The 6,000-nt window shown below is 32.8% G+C and overlaps 1 long non-coding RNA gene across 1 annotated transcript in view; it reads right to left on the bottom strand.

Moving 5' to 3' along the window:
* Window positions 1–516: 516 nt before the first annotated feature.
* LOC134477887 (uncharacterized) overlaps window positions 517–6,000 on the bottom strand; it is a 139,742-nt gene continuing 134,258 nt past the window's right edge. Inside the window, exon 8 of the long non-coding RNA XR_010050150.1 lies at window positions 517–3,140. This is a non-coding gene — a long non-coding RNA (uncharacterized LOC134477887). The remainder of the gene's footprint in view (window positions 3,141–6,000) is intronic.

The raw sequence follows: 6,000 nt of genomic DNA, 5'->3' as shown, positions 1-6,000 counted from the left end.
AAAAAGAAGGATGAACATCAGACTTTAAATCAGACTTACATGCATAAATATCATATCACCTCCCTGGTGTGAGAAACTGAAAGAGTAAATAAGGTCTAGAATGTTCGGTAGATATTGTGAAATGGGATGTAATTGCTTGAAAGCAAAAAGAAACGAGAAGGGGGAAAGGGGAAAGAAAGGAGAGAAAAGGAAGTAAAATGCAAGGTAGCTACACTATTAGTGCCTGTTAGTTCATTGAAGAGGAAGTAATATTGATTGGAAAATTTTTATGACCATATTTTGTACTCTGAATAAGAACTTTGAAGATGGCCATATGCAATGTATTAACTTTTTATCTCCGATTATTTTGTTATGAAATTGTATTTTACCTTTTTTAATAACATAAAGATGCTGATATGAAGTAAAAAATTATCTTTTGATTTGCTAAAATATATTTACACTTGTTTTTAAATGTCAATGTAACAATATTCATTTGCTTAATTAATATTAATATTTTAGTGTCCCATTATTCTACTCTACATTTTCTACTTCCAAGTACTTTTAATCTGATGATGTAAAGTTGGAAATCATTTGTTTTAAAATTTTGTATATTATGCCTTTAAGTACATATTTAACATTTATACTAAGATTTAAATTATATTTATAATAATTGATACAATATAACTGTTATAATATCCAGTTTCAGGACACTTTTTGGCTACTGCTCTCTGACTTTATTATTTAATATTTACTCAAATTTGGTAAGTTAGAGCATATTTGTCACATGTAATTGTGAGAAAAAGACATTCATGTTTATTTGCTGAACTCTTATAACATTAATAATATCTTTGCTGATACTTGGACCCATTTAATTTATTATTATTATTTATTTATTTACAAGTAGGAAGAAGAGAGAGAGAGAATTCTGTCTCAGGAAGACTGAAGGGGTCCCAAGAGGGATGGCCCACACATTTAGTTTTTATAGTGTATAGTTTATTTTTCTTTACCAACACTGTACAAATACTTATTTTCATCCCACTCGTGAGCTCGAAGCCAGCCTGGATTTAGCTGTTTTACAGGGAAGCTCTCTACCACTGATGTATCCTCACAGAAGAATAATTTTTTTTAAATGAATGCTTACTTGAAGGGTATTTTTTTGTTTGATTCTAATGGCCCTAAAACTCTATAAGACCTATTTTAGTATTTTTTGCTTCTCATTAATTTTAACTGCTTCCTGATGGGGATCTCCAGTGTGCATGCTCATTTTCCTTTAGCTCAGGGAACTTTTCTAGTATTATTCCATAATTACTGATATGCAGTTTGTCTTTTCTTCTTCAGAGACATTGTTTGTGTAGTCTCCAGACTACATATTTAAAAATTGTCCATTGTTTCAATTTCCTTGAACATTTCCTCTGAGTTCTGAGAGAGCTTTTCAGATTTAACTTCTGCATGATACAGTACTTTTTCTGTCTGTTATTCTGATTTCTATGGGCTCAATTATTGTATGCATTATCAATTAATCTTTACTTTAAAAATAAATTTACACAATTTTTAAATGTTTAGCATATAATTTATAAACACACAGTTTATACATTTTACCGCAAGATTTTTAAAGTTTCTAAGCTCTGATTAATCTCAGCTGGTATTTCAATACCCAGTTTTTCTTTACAGGCCAACCTATGGACTTCTCAGGTTTTGTTTTATTGTTTTGGTGCATACTTGACTGCACTACAGAGAGGACTTATGAAAATGGTTAAGAATGAGCTCAAATAAATTCCTTTAAGTGAGAAATGTGCAATGCAAAGTTAAATGCTCCTATGGCAGCTCTGTTTTTATGAGACAACTCAATTCCTTGTTTCCTGACTAATAGCAAAGTTAGTTAAGAAGAAAAAGATGGCATTAGAGAATCTTAAAGAATTATAGAAGTACACAAAACTAGTAGGTAAAAGCATAGATCATACCTGGGCACTAGAAATTGATATGGATATCCTCAATATTCTGTACATAATCTAGAAAAACTTTTACAGAGATGGAAGCCACACAGTCAGTTTAATGAAGCCACTAGTCAAAAGACTTCAAAGCTAATATTGATGTCACTGCAGTTGGATCACGGGTTGTTTGAAGATTAGGGACTAGGGGTTACATGCCACTGATCATGACACCATAATACCGTCAATTAAGTTACCCCAAAAGGCTTTTACTGTGGTGCTTCATCAGCCTATATCAAGGTTTCCAACTTCCACTTATCCATGCATAGATCAGACAGGTCTGGAATGGGCTTTAGGTATCATGGTTTGATCTGCAGTGTCCACCATAACAACATTAGCACTACAGCTGGGTGACTTTTGACTTTTGAAACATCCATTTTCAGCTCACGTCACTTTCTATGTTTGTTGATCTTCTGTGTGTTAAATTGGATATATCAGATGTGTCAAATAAACTTCAAAGTCTTCAACTTTCTCCTTCTGCTTAATGTGACCATTTGTGTTTCTCCTGGGATATTTTCTAATCTGAACTAATAGTTTAAAAAACTATAAAATACTCATAGTTTCTTGGAAGTTAGTGTTCTCTCATTTCTCATCACATTTTTGTCCCTGTTTGGCCTCTTTGGATAGTACGATGGAAGGATATGACTCACTTCCCCAGAACTTTCATAATGACAGTGCCCCCTTGTGCAACTTGATAAGGGCTAGAATGGCATGAATCCAAACAAAGAAAAAGGGCTCAAGTAAGGTTATTTTAGGGTTTTGTTTCCAAATATATAGAGAAGCCAAAATGCATTTTTATACACACAGCAGGTTTTTTCCCCCTTTCATTGCTTATGTTGAAGAAAACACTTTGTTTTTAAAGAGGGAAATCCACCTCTGAAATTAAGGAACACTGACACGGCATCATTCATTTTGGCAAAAGTTGACTGAGCAGATGATGTAGATCCACTTAACTTGGATTCAATCAAAGGTTTTGCTATTTTCCTTTCACAGGCCAGATGTAGCTCATCATCAGTTGGAATTGTTTCCAGAAGAGGTGTTAAGAGTCTGTTGGTCCAAGAGAAAGTCTCATCCAGGCGTCAAAAAGAGCCATGAGGAAAATGAATGCAGTTCCATTGATGTCCCTAATATTTAGGTAGTCCAGTATTTGTTCAGATTAAATAGAGCGATAGCCTAGAAAAGACCAATTTTAGTGAGCTTATACATTATTAAATTCACAATTATGTTCACATTATCTCCTGTGTCATATTTCTTTGACTATATTATATATATGAATTGAAAGGGGAAATAATAATAAAAACATTTGGGTTTTCAATAAATCAGAATAGCTTGAAGCTAATCAGGTATGTCTTGTTGGCTACTCAAGTCATCCATGTTGACGGAACTCTGACCACCAAAAGCATATTTTAGCACAGTTTCCACAAAATACAAAAATATATACTCAGTTTATCAAATAGATTACAATTAATCAAAATTTTCTGACTGAAATACATTTTTAAAAGAATTTTGGAGTTTTTATATCAATGTTATAATGAATTTTCATAAATATTTCTCATTTCCCACAACAGTAGATACTCAAAACTGAATTTCTCCAAGCAGTATTGAAAAACCATGTAGATCAGTAAAAAGAGCAACTGAAACATAAAAATAAAATAAATAGAGCAAGTAACAATAAAAACCAACCCCAGTCATTTTTTCAACACAGCTAGGAAATGAGAGTACCATAAACTTCAGTTTCTATACATGTGGGAGGAAACTCCAAAAACCAGTAGTCAGGCCTGGTAATCTATGTTATAGCACGGTTAAGAGATCCTAGTACTAGATCCCAGTTCTAGGAGTGAAGCAACAAAGACCATGTTATCTGGAGTTCCTTTTCAGAATTCAAGTGCTTACCTTGAATGGGAAACTAAAACTCTACCCCAAAATCTCAAGTGTTATGGAATGCTTCTCCTAGTGATATAGGATGAATTGTGTTACCCTAAAAGATATTTAAATCTTGACTCCTGCTACCGGTGAAAATAATGTTTCTTGAGTTTACTGAATTAGTATGATACTATTAACATGGATCTTAACCCAATAGGACTAGCATTTCTTATAAAAGGGGGGAAACTGGGGTGAGGCAAGTACAAGGAAGAATAGCATGTGGAGAGTATAGTAACTCAGCACAAGCCAAAGGACTAACACAAGCTGAGAGAGACGTCTGCAGCAGATCCATCTCTAGCACCTTTAGAAGGAACAGAGTCCTGATAACATCTTAATCTTGGATTCATTATGTCTAGAACCTTGAGACAGTAAAGCACTTTCATGGTGTAGGAGCCAAAGTTAGCCCTTCCGTTCACAGCATGGCTGACCAGAGCTAAGGAAGAGCTTGATAGGTATTAGAGTTTGAGGACACTTACTATCCATTTCTGTGTCTCACTCAGTCTTTGTATATAAAAATCATTGGATAATTATCAGAAAAATATATAAAAATATGTTATCCTATTTAGGAAATTTTTCTAGATTAAACTGCAGAAAAAGGAGCTATATATACATCTAAAATGCTAATAGAATTCTTAAACTTTCATTTTTACTGTTCAAATGAGAAAAGATTTTGATCAGCTTGTGTGCTGTTTCTTAGCACCTTTTTCGTTCAGGTCACTAGTACATGGTAGATCTGTGTTCTTTTCTGTTAAGTGTTTTTGTTATCATTAAATCATTTTGCTCTGTTGATTATTTTGCTCATTTTTTGACTGTTTATATTAATTTAAAGATTATTTATTTTAAAAAAGGCAAAAGAATAGGTGAAAAGGAGTAACATGTGGAAGATTTTGCTAAACTCAGAAATATGAAAGTGGGAAAATTATTTCAGATATAAAGCTTATAAATCATCCATGGTAGACTATATTTAACCAAAAGTACAATAAAGAACATTGGCTAATGGAAGGAAAACAACCAGCAGGGTGAAAGTGAAACTTAAAATTAAGTAAAATGGCTACAGTGATTAGATTTAAAAAAAAAAAGACAGAGTAAAATTTCCTATATTTTTGGCTGGGGATATAGCTCAGTGGCACAGGGCCTACCTGGGAAGAGCGAGGGCATGAGTTCAATTCCTAGTACCAAACAAACAACAACAACAAAAACCCACAAAAATTCCTATGTTTGTGTAACATACTTTTGGAATTTCTAAGGAGGAAGAAAAAAACAATGGAATAAAACTAATATTTAACATACAAAACAAAAAACAATTAGAATAACTAACTTAAAACAATGAGCTCTGAGCTATCAAAATTAAATTATTGGATTTATTGGACATCTGAAAAAACTCTTGTCTTCCAGGAAAAGTAAAAAAATATACTTACAAATAGAAGAAAATCAAGTTGGCATCAGATTCTCAAAAAAACTTAAAAGTGAAAACATAAATGAGCAACACTATGAACTAAAAATAAACTGGAAGATAAGAAAAATCTAGATTTTATTTATACTCCAAACAATTGAAAACAGAGACCTTAATGAAGCAAATTCCAGAGAGGTGTGTAACTTTCACAGTAGAAAACATATCCACTACTGTTCTGAGTGGTGATAGAATTGGAAATAAAGAGATTAGAGGTGAACTTGTAACAAATTTCAGCATCTGGATGTGAGATGGCAAAACACTAGACGTAGTTGAACAAATAAGTACCCAAGTCAAGTAGTGCTGATGCTTTTTTATGAAGATCTCAAAGACAGTGTCTTCTTAGCCACAGGGTATATATTTTAAGTCACCCCCACACCTGGATGCCTGGACAGAATCATAAATATGAAATGTTACATTTGCTACATTCTTCCTATCAAGTATAACTATGATAAAGTGTGATTTATAAATTAGCATGTTATATCAACTATAACATATAAGTAAAATAAACTACATAATATATAATTTATGAACTACTTATTTCTGAAATATTGTTTTAAATATTTTGAGACCACAGTTGACCATGGGTAACCGAAACTACAGAAAGAAACTGGGGAAGAGGGAAAGGAAGAAGAGTTAAGAAAAGTCCATCCAAAGCTT

Source organism: Cavia porcellus, unplaced genomic scaffold (genome assembly GCF_034190915.1).
Source record: "Cavia porcellus strain 051 isolate PalLab524CR breed Dunkin Hartley unplaced genomic scaffold, mCavPor4.1 scaffold_10, whole genome shotgun sequence".
NCBI lineage: Eukaryota > Metazoa > Chordata > Mammalia > Rodentia > Caviidae > Cavia > Cavia porcellus.
This window is presented reverse-complemented; position numbering and strand designations above follow the sequence as displayed.